General features: G+C 40.6%; 1 long non-coding RNA gene across 1 annotated transcript in view; it reads right to left on the reverse strand.

Moving 5' to 3' along the window:
- The window catches only part of LOC135175139 (uncharacterized), a 34935-nt gene extending 18413 nt beyond the window's left edge, over positions 1-16522 (reverse strand). The window contains exon 1 of the long non-coding RNA XR_010302261.1: positions 16434-16522. This is a non-coding gene — a long non-coding RNA (uncharacterized LOC135175139). The remainder of the gene's footprint in view (positions 1-16433) is intronic.
- Between the last annotated feature and the right edge of the window lie 2455 nt (positions 16523-18977).

Consider the following 18977-nt stretch of genomic DNA (forward strand, 5'->3'; position numbering starts at 1 on the left):
AAGATAAAGTCAGCTGCTTAGAGAAATCAAATAACTGCAGCTTTTGGGAAATACAGGGATGTATCAAAGCCTACTCTGCTCTACTTCTTTATGCCCCAGCTTTGAAGTAATGACTGATATTAAAATGTCACTTTGTACAGCAAGGGGCAATTTACCAGCAGTGTTTATCAGATCTGTATCTGGTCCAAAGAAAGACCCTCATGTTATAAGGATAATTAAGCTTAGCTAGTTTGAATTTCACAGAATCATAGAATGGTTTAGGTTGGAAGGAACCTTAGAGATCATCTACTTCAACAACTCCACCATGGGCAGTGAAGCCTCTCAGCTAGACTCAGCTGCTCAAGGCCTCATGCAGCCTGGCCTTGGACAATCCTAGGCAGAAGGCATCCACAGTCTCTCTGGACAACCTATTCCAGAGTCTCACCACCCTCCTACTGAAAAACTCCTTCTGAATATCCAGTCTAAACTTTCTTTCCCTCAGCTTCCAACCATTCCTCCTTGTCCTATTGCTAGACACTCTTATGAAAAGTCCATCTCCAACTCCCCTGCAGGATCCCTTCAGGTATTAGAAGGCAGCTCTAAGGTCTTCCCAGAGTCTTCTCTCCTCTAGTCTGAAGAACCCTAGTTCCCTCAGTCTGTCCTCATAGGAGAGGTGTTCCAGCCCTTGGATCACCTTTATGGGCTTCCTCTGGGCTCATTAAACAATCTCTGTGTCCTTACACTGGGAACACCAGAACTGGATGCACTATTCTAGGGGAAGTGTCTCCCCCGAGCAGTGCAAAAGGGCAGAATTCCCTCTCTTTACGTGGCTCATGTCCTAACTATTGTAGAGTTCTTTCAATTCACCGTTTCATACCATTGTGCAGCATGAAGAAAAGCAATCAAATCACACTCCATTAGGCTGAGTTATCATACAGGTTAAGGCAGCAAGGAAATTCACCGGAAACACTTTTTGTGTGTGGTTGTATCATTGACGTCAATTCAGGAGTTCTGTGTATCTCAAGAGCAGATGTCAGTTTTCAACTGTTTTGTATTATAAATAAATTGCCTTTTGACCTGAGTAATGAGAATGCTGTACTTTGGCTGTAAATACAATTCATATGGATAAACAACTGTAAACTTCCAGTTCTGAGACATGTTGACTTACAGAAACATAATCAGAAGGGAAAAAAAGGAGAAAAAAGGAAAATGAGAGGAAAAAGGACACTAAAAAGTTGTTCTGGGAATACCCAGCACAAAAAGTGCATTGCTGAGAATTAAACAGGTTTCACTAATCAATTCTAATCGTTGTAGTGAAAAGAAGTATGAATAAAGATATGCTGAGAAACAATGAATGAAATTTTAGCAATTTCTCAGTTTGTTTTATAATTATTAGGGTTTTTTATATCTGATCAGTAAACTAAAAGGGACATTGAGGTGCTGGAGCGGGTGTAGGGAAGGGCGACGAGGCTGGGGAGAGGTCTGGAAAACATGAGGAGCAGTTGAGGAAACTGGGGTTGTTTAGTCTGGAGAAGGGGAAGCTGAGATGGGACCTTATTGCCCTCTACAACTACCAAAAAGGAGGTTGTAGTGAGGCTGGAGCTGGTCTCTTCTCCTGAATTACTAATGATAGGACAAGAGGAAATGGCCTCAAGTTACATCAGGAAGGTTTAGGTTGGATGTTTGGAGGAAGTTCTTTATTGAGCGTGTGGCCAGGCACTGGAACAGGCTGCCCAGGGGGGTTGTGGAGTCACCATCCCTGGAGGTGTTTAAAAGGAGAGTGGATGTGGTGCTTGAGGCTATGGTCTAGTGATTAAGGATGCTGGGATGAAGGCTGGCCTGGATGATCCTGGTGGTCCTTTCTAATCATAGAGATTCACAGTGATTAGATGTTGTGCTGAGGCACTCAGTTTAGTCAAGGACCTGTCAGTGTGAAACTAATGATTGGACTCAATGAGCTTGAAGATCTTTTCCAATCTAAGTAATTCTGTGTCATTCTGTTTAAAAGGGAAAAAAAAAAATCCACTAGTCTCCAAAACTTCAAACTCAAAATGAAGTGATCCAGTCTATAAACATTGGTCTATGACAAAACTCCATCTTTATCTTGAGAGCTGAGGCAACACTACTCTGCTGTCACTTACTCAAGATAGTTCTTTTTCACAGATTGAAAGTATTTGTTTGGCATAGAAAGTTGCAGTTACTGCAGCAGAAGGAGATGAGGTTGGTTCAGTCAAGGACTCAAGATTGGATACATAAACCCCATGGATGCATTTCAGTGCAGCCTGCCCTAGATAATTCTGCTCTTTAAGGGGGCTTGCACTTGACAATCTCTGGAGGTCTCTTCTAACCCCTACCCTTCTGTGACTCAGTGTGAAATATACCCATGCCAATTTTCTAGACAAAATCTGGATTTAAGTGGATGGCAAAGTCCAACACTGATGTAAAAAACCCTCACCATTTACTCAGTGCCCAAATCTGAGTGGGATCAAAATTGGCCTAATGCCAAACCTGCCAAAATCGAGTGATAACTAAAAAGTAATGCCATAAAATGACTTTTCAAATTGTGACATTAACACTCCACTACCAGCTTGCAGTCTTCCAAAAACTGACCTGTTTATACTTTCTCCTGTTTCTGTTGTGCAACCTTCTAGGGTGGATTATCTGCTCTTAGTTTTGATGACAAAATCGTCTCCTTAGTTAATTTTCTTTATATTCATCATACCACTTCTGAATATTTTGTGGATGGAAACAGAACACAGTGAGTGGATTTGCACCCTCCTGCTGAGGTATTGCTCTTCCACAGTAGGCTTGGCTTTTGCAAAACATTTATCCTGGAAGACGATGAATATGTTTGCTTTGGATGCTTTGATGTTCTGGTTTTTTGCTGTCTGAAATGATTTCACAAGGGACTACAAGAAAATGAGCTAAATATCTGTTCATAAAAGAAGGCATTCCTACAGCAATTATCTATTTAGAGGAAACAGTCTAATTATAACTACTAGATTTGTTACAAATATTTTACTAAAAAATAATTTATTTGAAAATATAAAATTAAAGTAATTAAAAAACAAACCAAACCCAAAATATGTATTCATGGATCTACTCCTATCATGCCCTACCTATCATTTTTTATCCTGTTCTACTCTGTGTGTACACTCTGTGTTCTATTCTGTATGCATGTTCTATTCTGTGTTACTTTCTATCAAAAATCCAGTGCAAAAAAAAGACCAAAACTCAGAAAATGGATGAATCATATTATAAAAAATACTTAAAGAATAGGAAAATCTTTGTGTATCTGACTGAAATATCAAGTGGATTTTTTTTCCAGTTAAATAAAAACTTTCTGTCTAGACAAATGATCCATTTTCAACTTTGGGTTTGGTTGGATGGTTGGGTTTTCTTCTTCAAAAATGCTGTTTAATTCCTGCTCTCAAATATCTTTCCATTGTGGATTTAAGCCAAGGCTTCAGTGGTGGTCATTCAGAAAAGTGAAAGTTGGCTCAGAATATCTGCATTGGAGCAGAACTGGAGATATTTTCTGTCTCTTTCTTGCCCTGGAGACAATTAGCTTCAGTTCCACTTCTGGAAGGAAAATGAAAAAGGAGAGATTCCCAATTCAAGTAGTTACTGATAAGATTAATAGCTTGGGGATTGCAATAGGTCTACATAATACTATGGACTCCTAAAAGCTTCAAGTTTTGCTGCTAGATATCTCAGTTCAAATTCCAAACTCAAATACACCATCCACTGATGATTATTTGCTACACTTAATTCTGGAAGAGCAGAAAATCTCGGTGTCTGAGGGCTCAGATTTATACCAAAGTATCTTGAAAACCTGGTACTCCATCCTTGTTATGTTCAATGCCTGAGCCACTCATTAACAGATGAACACTTGATGGAGGCACAGAGATTTCACTGACTCTATCCCATTCATAGGCGACAAGCATGTTAAAGTCCAATGCAAATTCAGGCCCTATAAAACGAGCCACCTTACTACAAAACAGTTTGTCCAAAGTATTAGCGAAATGGAGCGCAGGGTTTTGTTGTCTGAAAATGTTCTCTGTCTCGTGCCCCACCATGCAGCGTGAACTTCCCTACACCCTGTGTCTGCTTCATCCGTGAGTCCCCCCTCACATGGAACAGAATGATTTATAAACTACGAAGCATTTGTTGGCAGCTCAATTAATAGTACTCTTTATAACTGACCTGATGGAAAGCAATGGAGAGAAAGTTCAGTGTACTTTTGGGGGTTTTTGGGGAGTTTTTGGTTGCTTTTGGGAACTCTAGAGTCTAGTGTCTTATTAACCTCTACTGCCTAGTCTCTGCAGTGGAGGGTCACATAGGCCCAAATAGGCTTGCATATGCCTTGCCTGGACATGTTTTCCTGCCCGAACGTGTTTTCCTGCCCAAACCAGAGGTAAACACATTAAACGGACAAAAGGGGCACAACAGGCCTGGTGCCACAAAGTCTGGCCTGCCCAGGGTCCAGGTTGTAGAACATGGTTGCATAAGCCCACGCGTTTAGCTTATGGCCCACCGGGTCTAAGGCCCATGCTATCTCTATATTTGGGGGACTAGACCTGTGGACCCTTCCTAATTTGGTGTGTTTTGTCTGACTGCTGGAAGCCTATTGGACGATATCATGGCCAAAGGACCATTAATCTCATCCCACATCTGATAAATAGTGCAATCCAGGTAGACAAGATGCTCTCGCCTCTGCCTGCCTGCCGCCTGGGGCCACTGCCTTTGTTTGCCTTCCGTGACCCTTTGTCCCACGGCACTCTGCACCGACCCAGTGGGCGATGGAACGAGGCTTTCCCGGCCGGCCGCCGCTCCAGCCTGCCGCATCAGCCCCATCGTGCCCGTGGAGTCTTCTCAGACAGCTTGCCCCAATTCGCAGTGAACTATCAGCTCCACATGAAATCAACCACGTGGCTTTCACTATATATATTTTGGGACCACAGATACTGAGGCTTCCAACTAGTGAGGATTTGATCTGTCTTGATTCAAGTTGCTAAGGAATTTTATTAACTTCACCGGCGGCACTTTATGCCACAAGGCTCTCTGACCAGAACCTTTCTAAAACCTCTACCAAGTTGCTTAATTCAGCTGTAAATAGACATTCTGTAAAGTAGTTTCACCAAGCGTGTACAAAGAATTTGTGTGGGTTAGTTGTATATAAGTTGAGGGAAAGTTCTCTTTGTATATATTAATAAATTATTCAATAACCTTCAAATCGACCTCGTATCTCACCCCAAACTCAGACTCAAACCCTTCTATAACAGTCTCTTATTAAAAGTACGAGGAAACCTTAAGGTAAAGAAACAACAACATTAGAGAGCTATAAGCTTGGAGTGCCATCTGGACCTTACTTCAGGAAAAACATTATCTTACTTGTGCAGAAAGAAGAATTAATAATGACAATGCATAATATATATATGTTAACCAGCGGAAAATCTCTTTGTTGAGTATATGGAACTGACATTGATTAAATCAGAAATCCCACATGTGTTTTCATCCTGCTCTAAATTATTCAGGTCCTGGCAAGACAGTGCTTCGTGCACATCCAAAAATAAATAAATCTTTGACAAACCAATCACTTCTCCAATGCTGTATTTTGAAGAAGGAAAAGAGAAATTATGTTCATCCACAAAATTAAGAAAATTAATTTATTGTTGGCTGGGAGAAGATTTGTTCTTTTTTTTTTTTTTTTTTTTTTTTTGAAAACAGAAGGATTTTCCTTGATAACTTAATAAATTGCAAGCCTTTGTAGAAGTCAGAAACACAGAGGGCTGCATTTTTTTTTTAATCTGTTTTAGTTTTCCTGCTTGGACTACCTTTACAGAATTCAATAATTCACATTTTAAAGCACCCACTTTTTTCTACTGAGGACAATTAAAGATCCTTAAGAGGCAGACATTAGGTAGACCTAAAGCTATTTACCATGAAGCTGGACTAAAGGTTACACTTCCTTGATTACATGCACGAATGTTGACCTCTATATCCCCAATAGCTGTTCTCTCACCTTCATTTGTACAATGTATGTCTTGGATTTTTCTCATGAATTTAACTCTGTGCTGTTCTTAACACTTCATTTTTTTGAGGTGTTTCAAAAGATATTAATGAACCTATAGTATAGTATAGTATGACAAATTGCTAGTAATCAGTGTAACATTTCATAAATCCAGACAAGATTGGGATTCCACTTCTATTAAGAAAATAATCATCTGCCTGGCCAACCTCCAGTCCAATAGATGGATCAGAAGAGGGTAGTACTACAGTGTGTGTGTACCTGTCTCTTGCAGCTGGTAGACAAAAGTAGGCATTGATATGATGAACATCATCTTATTATTGTCTACAACTACCTGAAGGGGCATTGTAGCCAGGTGGGGGGTGGCCTCTTCTCCCAGGTAACCAGCAATAGAACAAGGGGACACAGTCTTAAGTTGTGCCAGGGTAGGTATAGGCTGGATATTAGGAAGAAGTTCTTCACAGAGAGAGTGATTTCCCATTGGAATGGGCTGCCCAGGGAGGTGGTGGAGGCACTGTCCCTGAGGGTCTTCAAGAAAAGACTGGATGAGGCACTTAGTGCCATGGTCTAGTTGATTGGATAGGGCTGGGTGCTAGGTTGGACTGGATGATCTTGGAGGTCTCTTCCAACCTGGTTGATTCTATGATTCTATCTCATTCTAAAAGGACATATATAAACATAAACACTTTCTATCTTAAATCCACTGTTTTGATCCATCAGAAACAGAAAGTCAAGTATTGAGCTCAACAGCAGACATCTAGGATACAGACACAAGAAGCTAGGCAAGATGGATCACATCTGCTACTTTTATATTACAAGACTACTTAGATTTTCTCTTTTCTTGTCTATGAAAAGAAGTGTTCTCATTTTAAAGATGAGAAATTGGAAAGGCAAAGAAAACAACAACAACAAAACAAGAAAAGAAAAAAAATGTTACTGTAACTTTTTTTGTAGACATTGATCTACTTGAATGAGATCCAGAACTCTGACTGAGCAATGAAAAGGCAGACACCTCAGAAAGGAGTCAAAGCAGCTACATGCCATTGGGGCCTTTTCCAGAAATTAGATAGCTCCTCTTCTTTCTTGTTTAATATTATCAAAGACCAATGTCTTTGAAATATCTTGGTCAGCACAATCCCAAGCACAAATAGAGGCTGGGTGGTGAATGGCTGGAGATCAGCCCTGAGGAAAAGGGGTTGATGAAAAGCCTAACATGAGCAACACAGACAGCAACTGTGTCCTGGCTGCATCAAGAGAAGTGTGGCCAGCAGGGCAAGGGAGGTGATTCTCCCTCTTTACTCTGCTCTCATCAGACCCCACCTGGAGTACTGTGTGCAGTTCTGCTGCCCTCAACACAAGAAGGACATGGAACTGTTATAGCAAGTCCAGAGGAGGGCCACGAAGATGATCAGAGGGCTGCAGCACCTCTGTTACCAGGACAGGCTACAAGAGCTGGGGCTTCAAGGTGACCTTGTAGTAGCCTTCCAGTACCTGAAGGGAAGGCGAGGTCAGGACTATTTACAAGGTCTTGTAATGACAGGATGAGGAGTAATGGGTTTAAACTGGCAGAAGGGAGATTTAAACTGGATGTTAGGAAGAAGTTGTTTACAGTGAGGGTGGTGAGACTGGAACAGGTTGCCCAGAGAGGTTGTTGATGCTCCCTCCCTGAGGGTGTTCAAGGTCAGGTTGGATGGGGTCTTGAGCAACCTGTTCTAACAGGAGGTGTCCCTGCCTATGGTGGGGGGTTGGAACTGGATGATCTTTGAGGTCACTTCCAACCTAAACCATTCTATGATTCTATGTTATGAAAGAGATAAACATTCCCAGTGTCTCAGTTCTCTACACATGGCTCAAACTCTCCCATTTTCTTGCACTTTGCTTGGAAATGGTTACATTTGTAATGGTGCAGCTCTTCATCCATGTCCCCAATGTTTTGCAGGCATTCATAGATCAAAATCTCTGCAGCAGTAAGATACATGAATTTAAACAAGTTCTTTCAAATAAAGAAAAAAAAATCCATACAAAGTGCAAGTCATCTCCATTAACCTTCACATTCCCTGTCTCCACTGTTCCCTGCTAACAACACCATCTTGTTCTGCCTCATGAAGCCACTGCTTATTTTTGCTATTTCCAATCACTTTTTCTTTTTCCTTTGGCAAAGATGACATCTTTAGGCTGTAATCTATTGAGGACATGGCATCTAATTAAAGCATCTAATTACAGGATCTGTAGAATTCCAGAATATTCTGTGATGACTGATTTTACAGAGCAAAAGTATTATCACCAGTAGTATCTTCATTTTGTGTTTTTGAGTATGAAGCAACAGTTTGCAATAAAAAATGATAGCAACAGAAAAAGTAAAATCTCCAAGTACTTCATACTCTTGATGTGTAGAATTGTTCTGACACAGCTTTTGTCAGTTTGCTGGCAAGAAGGCTCTGCAAAATATCATAGAGAAATCCTAAACTGGATAGCCTGACACTGAATAATGCTTTACTTCAGGGATGCTCATATTAATACAGGCTAAGAAATCAGCTTGCGAAAAAGGGATGGAAATTTGTCTTAATGATAAAGCTTCCTGGACACAAGTTACACTGATCCTGAGGGATCCTTGATCTTGTCCCCTTACATAGATACCTCTCCCTCCCAGTCTCTTGCTCTATTATAGGATTCTCACAGTTTTGGCATTCCAAAGGAAGGTTATCACTGCTGGGGTTTGAACAGGATTGAGCAGAACTGAATAGTCTGAGAAAATAAGGAGAGTAGGCTGAGTAACTGAACTGAACAGATATAGGTCATTCTGATAAGGAGGCACAGCTGCAGAAAAGTGGCCTTGGGAGGCTAGCAGAGAAGCTGCTATCTGTAGCTGGGCTGTGCGAGGAGGGCAGGCTGGTCAGCCCTGGGAACAAGCAAATGCTGTGGCTAAGCTGCTGCAGATGGGGATTAAGGGGGGTAGTTGGTCAGGTCTGCCTCTGTGCGTGTGGACAGCCCATTTCTGTCTAAGTAAGCCCCTGCACCAAACTCCACTATATGGGTATCAGGCTTAGCTTCAATACATGGATTGACCATTATGCATCACATTGGTGTAAGACTGGTGTCTCTGCCTCTCCTGCATGGCCTAGAAGAGAGGCCAACTCAACATATCACAAAGAAACTGATCGATGACATTGGTACATATATATTCTCTAAAGCTGATATTTTCCCCACTATGTAGAGGAGCAGAAATCATCCAGTAAAAGGTGATGGTGACATTTTTTTTCTTCTTCCTCTTTTGGTTTGGTTTTGTGTTTTAGAACAGAAACCCTCAACTTTATACAATATATTGTTTGAAAAGCACAAATCTCCCAATGAGATTCTCATTGCTTTATGCTACCTTCTTTTACAGTCCTCTACTCAGATCTGCTTTGGACTGTGTATACAGCTACGGAATACGGGCCTCTGAGTGAAACAAAACAGCTGTAGGCAACTTTCAGCCATGTGCAGTCCTAATGACCAAGTTTTCAGGATTCTGAAAGTTTTCATTTTCTTAGCTTTTAATTAAGTCATTAATTTGAAGAATAAACATGAAAAAGAAATTTTTCCAAGGGGCATTCAGTTTTGGAACAGACTCTAGAGCAAACATCTTTCTTAAAAATATAATTATAAATTGAATAGAAACTTGCATGGTTCCTGGCAGAGAAACAAGACTGAGAGCTAAGCTTTATTCGTGACTCAAATCACACTAAATGCTCAGCCTTTCTGACTTTCTCAAAACTTTGTCTAAGTTTTTATTGTGTGTCTCAGGTCTCCCAAGGATGTAGTTCCCTGCATATATTTAAATAAAGATCTTTTTCCAAGGCAACAGAAACCCAAAGGCCTGTATCATGTCTGACTATCACAAATCTTTATTTCTTCTATTTACAGGATAAAGAATTAACATCAGGAGTGGCTGTAAACTTAGACTGTGTGCATCTCAGCACTGATTACTGATTTGGCAGTTAAAAAGACTACTGTCAAAATGAGTTTATATAATGAAGCAATTAAATTATCCCTTTAACTTTCTTTTTCTCAGTCAGAAATCTACACACATAGGAAAACCAATGGCCTATTTCTCTCTCTCTCTCTTTTTTTTTTCTCCAGAGATTATAGGACATTTCAATACCTTTTATAGCTTTGAAATCTAAATGGGAAAGACAGAAGACTGCTAAGTGGCTTCTTCAAAATCAATTTATTGTAAGAGTAATAATTTCTGATATAGCTAACCAGGACTTTAAAGGAGTTGTGAACATTTAGGCCAAAAATGGTTCACTTCCTGTTAAATAGGATATTTTCAGGTAATCTGAGGTGATTCTTTCCCTTTATTTTGCTCTTGTGAGACCCTACCTGAAATAGTGCATCCAGTTCTGGTGTCCCCATCATACGAAGGACCTGGAAGGTTTGAATCATAGAATGGTTTAGGTGGGAAGAAACCTCAGAAGTCATCTACTCCAACCTCCCCACCATGGGCAGAGAGGTCTCTCAACTGGACTTGTCTGCTCAAGGCTTCATCCAACCTGGCTTTGAATACCCCCAGGGAGGAGGCATCCACAGCCTCCTTGGGTAACCTACTCTAAAGTGTCACCACCCTCATCCTGAAGAACTTCTTCCTAAGATCCAGTCTAAACCTACTCTCCTTCAACTTCAAACCATTGCCCATTGTCCTATTGCTATACACCCTTATAAAAAGTCCCACAGTCTTCCTGTGGGATCCTTTCAGGTATAGGAAGGTAGCCCCAAGGTTGCCTCGGAGTCGTCTCTAGGCTTCTCCCTCAGCCTATCTTTGTAACAGAGGTGTTCTAGCCCTTGGATCACCTTTGTGGCCCTTCTCTGAACTCACTCCAACAGTGGAACCAGACCTCTCTACCTGACCAAGTTCTTGTGGGCAGAAGAATACACGTTTGTACAGCTTCTCATCCATTTTATCTACCCCTGTACTTCCCAGTCCAAACTGCTTTGACTGAAGACATGGAGGCTAGATAGCTTCTAATCAGGAGTCTTAGCAGATGAAAACAGCGCTCACAGCTCCAGACTCATAAAGTATGTACCAATTTGTAGGTAAAGTATGTGGCCTTATCCATTTATACTAAAGAAAGTATTTAATACAATCTTACATACACAGCTCTCAAACTCAGGCTGCGGTTCGCTTGAAGCCAACCCATCAGTATGGGGTATGGTTAGATACAACACTGTACACATGCTAGTATTTATTCCTTCCATACACATCTGAAGTGACTGACTTTAACTTTTTTTTGTCCATAAATACCTGGGGAATGTCAATGAACTTATTTGGTGGCACAATGTTTTACTATTATCTCCCTGTTATTCATATTAAGTCTTTTAGGCAGATTCTAATTTCAGCCTGAGGCTGAAGATTTCTGTGAGTGTAGTTCACAGATGTTGTACATATTGTCAGCACAAAGATAAAGTGGGAGGCCTCCCATCAGTTAAATGGAAGTAGGCAAGCCCTGTGGGCAGGGAGTTCATTGTCTCAGCACTGAGTGTGAAACTGGAGAGAAGCTACACTCCTATGAAAAAATGTGAGAAAATAAAACAAAAGGACAATTAAGCATGTGGAAATACCAACACATTCTCAGACAGATGCATTTTATCCCAGATGAGTTGTGAATGTGAACTAAGATTGTGACCCATACATTTTAAAGCCAGAGAGTGTATCACAATCTTTTGGGTCAGTCATCTGCATCACATAGGTTGCATTTGTGCAACACAGTCATGTATATTCACATGGCTGGGATTGAATCTGATGGGATATTGATGTTTTTTTTCTCGGGCTGATTACAGTTAGAGACGTGAAGCACAGAGTTAAATCTAATGTACCTTGCATATAGGCAGCCTTGCAGCTAGCATTTGCAGCTGGATCTGTTCACCAGTCTCACTTCTGAATTAATTGTAACATCTCAAGGTAGCAAGAGAGTTGTCCCACCTGAGGAATTTGGATGGTGCTACATGCTTGACTTTACCCATGGAGTTCCACCATGGAGGTGTATCTTCAGCCAAGGCCACAGCCTGTGGCAAGCCATAGCTAACAGCTTGAGGAAATTTGTCTCTAATCTAGGACAATGAGTTTTTATTATTTGTTTTACTGTGTAAGCTTTTTGCCTGAAATAGTCTTGCCATTGAATTCCTACTTTTCATTAACCACAATTAAAAGGGCAAAATGTTTGTGGTTGTGAGCTCCAGACTAACTGTTTATGACCTTTTGCAGTCCTGTGGCAATTTGGGTTCTACTAGAATGCTGAAGTAACTGAAACTTTGGCTGCTGCTCTACATGGAAGGCATTTTGGTTACAGATGAGATGTAAAGCTCAGGAAACAGAATTTCTCTTCTTTCTAATCTGCATAAAGCAGTCCTGACATATCCTACAGCAATCACTCCAGTAAAAAACTGTAATTGCAAAGGCCATTTGTATGAAACTGCAGAAGTTCCTAAGTTATGACCAGGAGCAGCATCTAATAAATATGAGCTTGCTGTTGGCTCATGAGAGCTCAGCCATTCACAGATTTCATACCCATCATTTCTAAATCCTCCACTGGTACTTTCCACCACTAAGGCAGCTGAATATACTGTTAGAGTTGGGAAAATATAGTAGTGATGTCATAAACCTGTCAGCATAGATACGAACCAGGAAGCAGATAAAAATCTTCATCCAAAACTGAAGACAGAAAACAAAAATCCCTTTTTCACAAATTAGATTATGCAATTAGTGTTATGTTGAAAAAAAACAGACATTCAAAAGTACTAAGCTATTGAAACTTAATAACTACTTTTTGGTACATACCTATGCAAGCATTTTTCCCCTGTCCATAGGAGAAATTCTTAAAACAGGAGTTGAAGGAAAATTGAAAGTTGCCCCTACACAACACTTCCATAAGTTGTCTAGCAGGAATAAGGCCTTAACCAAGAAAGACAGAAATCAAAGGGAAGTGAAGGTATTAACACATCCCCAGGACATAAGTTGCTTCTACCAGGACCATCTAATAGATTAACAGCTGCTGTCCTCCTGAAAAGGTGTGCAGTTATTACAGAGAGAGTGATTTGCCATTGGAATGGGCTGCCCAGGGAGGTGGTGGAGTCACCATCCCTGGAGGTGTTCAAGAAAAGATTGGATGAAGCACTCAGTTCCATGGTCTAGTTGATTGGTCTAGGGTTGAGTGATATGTTGGACTGGATGACCTTGGAGGTCTCTTCCAACCTGGTTGATTCTATGATTCTATGATCATAGGTCTGTTGCCACAGACCTTTGTGTCTTAAATAACATAATATCATGCTGTGTCTTTTGGTTTGGTTTTTTTTTTGTTTTTTTTTTTTGAGGGTTTGAGCTTCCTTTTGGGTTTTGGTTTTCAGCAAATGGCCCATCTATAGCATGTGATTGATGCAGTGCAAAACATAGCTCATCCTGATCTCTAATGATTTCTGCAAGAAGAAAGGAGATGCTCTGAAGGTCCCATATTGAGTATGAATATTGTAACTCTTATTTCACCATAAACAGAATCATCAGCAAACTGATGCTTAAAACCTATGAGGTATTTAATGTCACATTTTACGTATCTTGTATTTACAGGAAAATGCAAAGGAATAGCTACCAAAGAAATGATGAAATGCGGGCACCTAAATTTGAAGCAGTGACCTTGGAAGTGCAGGAAAGAGTTTCATTTTCTATTATCTCAGTGCATGAACTTTTAAGAAGAAGGAATGCCCTGACCTGAAATCCAACTTCAATTTCCCTTGTGCAAGAACACACGGTCCTTGAAGAGAAAGAAGCAAGCAATGCACTTTAAAACTATTCCTGTGTTTAATGCAAGAATTCTTGTTTGGATAATTCAACGAGTCACACAAGCTTTCCTGTGAAGTCAGCAGCACATCTCACACGAGATGTTCATGTGCCCTAAGTCTGCAAGATACTGAGCTCATTCTTTATTTATATATTGTTATGACATCCTTGTTCCAGTCTCATATTTACATCCTCCTTGCACTTTAAACAAAGCCTCTGTCCATTTTACGTCTATAATTTTGTACATAGGGAAGTGGGGCATCAAGTTTCAATGCAGGCTAAAGTAAGGAAAATTTGTCATAGGTCTCAGTAAAAAAAAATCTTAAGTCACAAATAGAAAAAGAAAGTCACATATGTCTTTCATTGCCTCACATTCATCTCTCTAGCATTGCTGGCAAATGCTGCTCTGTGGGTATGAAATACATTAATTTAGTTATTTGCCAGAAAAAAAAAGTGTTCTGAGAAACTTCATGAGTTACCAAACACTTAAAGCTTCTTGGGATTGCTGGGGCACATGTTTTTGTGACAGGCAACACTTGCATTAACAAACACAGCTGTTTAGAAAACCATAAAATGTGCAGGTGCATGAAAGACAGAAAAGAAGGAAAAATCAAAGGAAGGGGGGAAAGGGAGAAAAAAAAGGAGAGGAAAAAATTAAAGAAGGAAAGAAGGAAAGAAGGAAAGAAGGAAAGAAGGAAAGAAGGAAAGAAGGAAAGAAGGAAAGAAGGAAAGAAGGAAAGAAGGAAAGAAGGAAAGAAGGAAAGAAGGAAAGAAGGAAAGAAGGAAAGAAGGAAAGAAGGAAAGAAGGAAAGAAGGAAAGAAGGAAAGAAGGAAAGAAGGAAAGAAGGAAAGAAGGAAAGAAGGAAAGAAGGAAAGAAGGAAAGAAGGAAAGAAGGAAAGAAGGAAAGAAGGAAAGAAGGAAAGAAGGAAAGAAGGAAAGAAGGAAAGAAGGAAAGAAGGAAAGAAGGAAAGAAGGAAAGAAGGAAAGAAGGAAAGAAGGAAAGAAGGAAAGAAGGAAAGAAGGAAAGAAGGAAAGAAGGAAAGAAGGAAAGAAGGAAAGAAGGAAAGAAGGAAAGAAGGAAAGAAGGAAAGAAGGAAAGAAGGAAAGAAGCCCTCACCTCTTTTTCTGAAACAACTTCACCTATTTTTGTATTTTTCTACCCAGATTCTTCCAGTATTCCTCAATTTTAAAAACCTGGACCTGGGGTATGAGGTGTTCAGGTTTCTTTTTATTTTAAATTGTTTCTTCACAGAAAATTAGGAGGAAATTTGACTTTAAAAGCTATGAAACAAAGTGACCAAACCAAACAAAATCTCATGTATCTGTTTTTGGTTTGTTGTTTTTTTTTTTAATGAAAATCCTTTTCCTATTATTGAAGTGCTGTAGCTGTCACTTAATGTGGGAATGAAATTAGCCTGGACAACAGGACCTACCTATCTTCATGGACAATAAATGACCAAACATCTTTTCAAGTTTGACAGATGGGGTGAGGTCTACATCACTCATAGGCTTGCTGAGATGTATAAAAACAAGAACATAAACATAGATAACACAGTTGCAGTCTCTTGCTCTGGCTGCATATAGAATCATAGAATCATATGTAGACCTCACCATTATTTCCTTTTCACAGCCTATAATCTAATTCTTCTCACCAAAATATCCCACCTAGCCTCAAACTAGCACAGGAAGGCAATTCCCCTTCTGAAATACAGATTATCACATTTATAAATAAGGAGTTCATGATGTTAAACCATCACTGGATAGAATCAATGCAGGCTAATAACATTCGCAATTGGTTTAACAAGAACATAAACATAGATAACACAGTTGCTCTCTCTTGCTCTGGCTGCATGCATTGCTCTCTCTAGTGTGCTAATCCATCTGCTTCCTAACTCCCCAGGCCAACTGTCCAAACTCACCTTGAATGTAAGGCAAAGTCTGGGATAATGTAGAGGGGTGGGAAGGAGGTGGAAGGGTGGTTGGGAGCTCCTCTTGGGGACTCAGGTTTCTGTGAGGGGTGCTGTGTTTCTGTATTACTTTTTAACCTGTATATTTCTGTCTGTAGCTGTATAGATTGTAAATATCTGCTTGTATATTTTGCTAAGCTGTAAAAATAAAGCTCCATTCTTTTAATTTCCAGCTCGGCTGAGTCTAGTGTGGGTGACTTTTTGGGGGGGGGGAGGGGTGGGCAGGCAACACTCAAACCATCACACTTCCTTATTATGGATGTAGGGGTCAGACCCACATTTTAAAGCACACCACGAAGGAATGATTTGATATCAACATCAGCTGGTAACTCCAGGAGGATGTGTTGATGTTCTTAAACACACTCTATATCCATCTGTTCAGGTTTCTCCTTCAGCTCCCAAAAGAGCTGAGTGTCATGAAGGAGACGCGCAAAACAGGTGACTAACAGCCACTGATTTATTACAATTAAATCTGCTCTCCTTCCAACACAATAAAATTACAGGTTCAGATGTCAGTGGAGAAAAAAGTGTTGCTAATTAAACTATTAATTATTTAGAGAGACAAACCAAAACGTGCACACAGCTCACTCATAAAGGAAAATCTCCCATGGATAACCAGGACCTGTTTATATATGTATCTGTACTCACCAAGGAGGTGATGTGTGAGATCCCCTGGGTTCTGTTCTAAAGGAGAAGTTCTGAGTTGCAGAGGCTGTTTCTGCAGAGCAAGAGAGCCCCTCTTCATAGCAGAACTCCAGTTACACCCTTGTCGTTTTGACTGTGCTCAATTGTTCAATTAGTTGGTTCTCCACCTGAACAAAAGGCTCTTAGATTCAGGGTCACCAGAGATAAAAAGCTAATGAAGATCAGCTCCTCACAAGCCTCACCTTGAGGTCTTTCTTGAGATGAGGTGGGTGGTTGCAACTGCAGCACAGGGGTATTATCAGTTACTCTTGCCACATAAATGTGTCCTAAGCTTCATGAACTGTTAAATGACTGGGGTATTTACCTTCTTCTCATATACATAAAAAAAGAGATATGTAAAAATAAATGCCTTAATTTGGTTGAGGGTTGGTTTGGGATTATTTTTTTGTTTGCTTGCTTGTTTTTCTTATTTTGTTCCCTCCTGACTATTACCTACAAGTCAAAAGGACCTGAGAGATCAAAGCTTTCATTTTCTCTATGAGTAGTGTTTACTCCTTTCTTTTTAGGCAGCAAACTCTTAATCCTGAACATGACATTATCCAGTGGAAATACTGAGTTCTTCCCCTCCCCCAGTATATAAATAAACTGGAGAGCAACACATGCAACAGAGAAATACCCTTAAGAAAAGACTTCAACCACTTCTGCAGGTCTGGAAAACAGTTATGAGTTGTCAGTGCAGGTGCAATATGCCATAAAGCCCTGATGTCTCACATGTTGCTCATTCAATGCCTATGGCTACAGCTGAGGTGTGAGACCAGCAGCTCTGCTCAGCCAAAATTTCTCTCAGTAGTGCAACACAAAGGGTGAGCAGTCTCTGAGGGTGTACAATCCATGGGGTGAGACATATGCTTACCTGTGGATTAACTTCACAGGCTGTATTGTACCTGAGATGTAAAGAGGTGTGATTGCATAACAGTCTCTTTTCTAAAGCCAACAAACAAACGAAGTGGAAAAGTTATTTCTCTACCTTGCCTTGGCCTAGCAAGTCACAAACAGGCTCTTTGGAAAGAGCCTGACTTCACAGGTGGAGTTGTTAAATACATCAGCAGCATTCCCTACACTGCATTCTAATACAATAAATTACTTATCAGCCTTCATTTGTGGATTACATCGGACCTCTGTACTTCACATGAATCATTGATTTCCTCAGACAGCCTAGGGAAAAATCATTTGCTTTGGAAAGAGTTAGGTATACGGCTGGAGTATTTTCTCCACAATCTTTGCAGTAGCAACACTGAATTGTCGCAAAGACCAAAGCTCTCACTTGCAGTGGTGATTTAATTTCCCCACAAAGGTTTGAAGTGTCATGATGTGACATGTAAGTCCTGAGATCTCGTAGTGATTCAAATAGTTTACTGATTATTTTTCAGTTTCTTGAAATAACCTCCAAAATTCCTATGGAGAGCAGTTTTCCTTTTCTTCCTCCCACCTCCCTCTTTTTTGTTTTCCTATGAGAAAATTGTAATAGCATATTTTCAGACCTTATAGTATCATTCTTAAAAATTTATCAGGGTGATTCGTTGTGGGGTTTTGTTTTGTTTGGGTCACAGAATCACAGAATGTTAGGGGCTGAAAGCGACCTAGACAGCTGATCTAGTCCATCCCCCTGCCAGAGCAGGGATACCTTTTTTGTTTTTTACAGTCCAGATTTCATTTTTATTAATTTTTCATCCCCTTTCTCCCTCCTTTCCTCTCTGTGTATTTTCCCCCATCTTCTTCCTTTCCTCTTCATCACCTTCCTTTTTGCCATCCTCCTCATTTTTACTCCATCCTTTTCTCCTTTCCATCTCCCTCCTTTCAGCACCACCTTCCCTTTTTCACCATATCTGCCCCTTTCCCACCCCACACTGCATTTTCCCCTTTATCCCCCAAAGATAAAGGGAAATGAGCACCTGAGTGCTGCTGGAGTCTCCTCCCACACCAGGTGTGGCCACTTTGCCCTCCCTGCCCATTGTCCTTCATAAAGAGTCCCAGGAAAGGCAGAAGCCCCAAGTTTGCCCAACTGGGCAGAGGGATCATTCTCCCATTGTCACTGTTGAGTCCCCATGGTACACACTGGCTGAATGGGAGTGGGACAAAGGCTGGGGGGCCTGGTGGCCCCCCCAGCTAGGTAGGAATGGGCTTGATGGTCATCACAGATAGGTGCTGGCTGGGCCTCCTTACTTAGGCTTAGCTCTTCTATGTTTTTCTGCTTCTTTCTGCTCACTTGTAATGAGCTTAACTACTTGGCTGAACTGGAAGCCCATGGGTGAGTAACATTGTGTTGTCATAGAATTGTTTTGGTTGGCAAACCTCTCCAAGATCATCAAGCCCAACTTTCAATCCAATACCAGCATAGCCATCAAACCATGACCCAAATTGACATGGTCATCCATTGCCCAAACACTGCTGGGAATGGTGACTCCCCCACTTGTCTGGGCAGCCTGCTTGAATGCCTGGCTGCTTTTATAGCAAAGTTTGGTTGTTTTTGTTGTCTTTATTTTAAAG

This window comes from Pogoniulus pusillus, chromosome 4 (genome assembly GCF_015220805.1).
Source record: "Pogoniulus pusillus isolate bPogPus1 chromosome 4, bPogPus1.pri, whole genome shotgun sequence".
NCBI classification, from domain to species: domain Eukaryota; kingdom Metazoa; phylum Chordata; class Aves; order Piciformes; family Lybiidae; genus Pogoniulus; species Pogoniulus pusillus.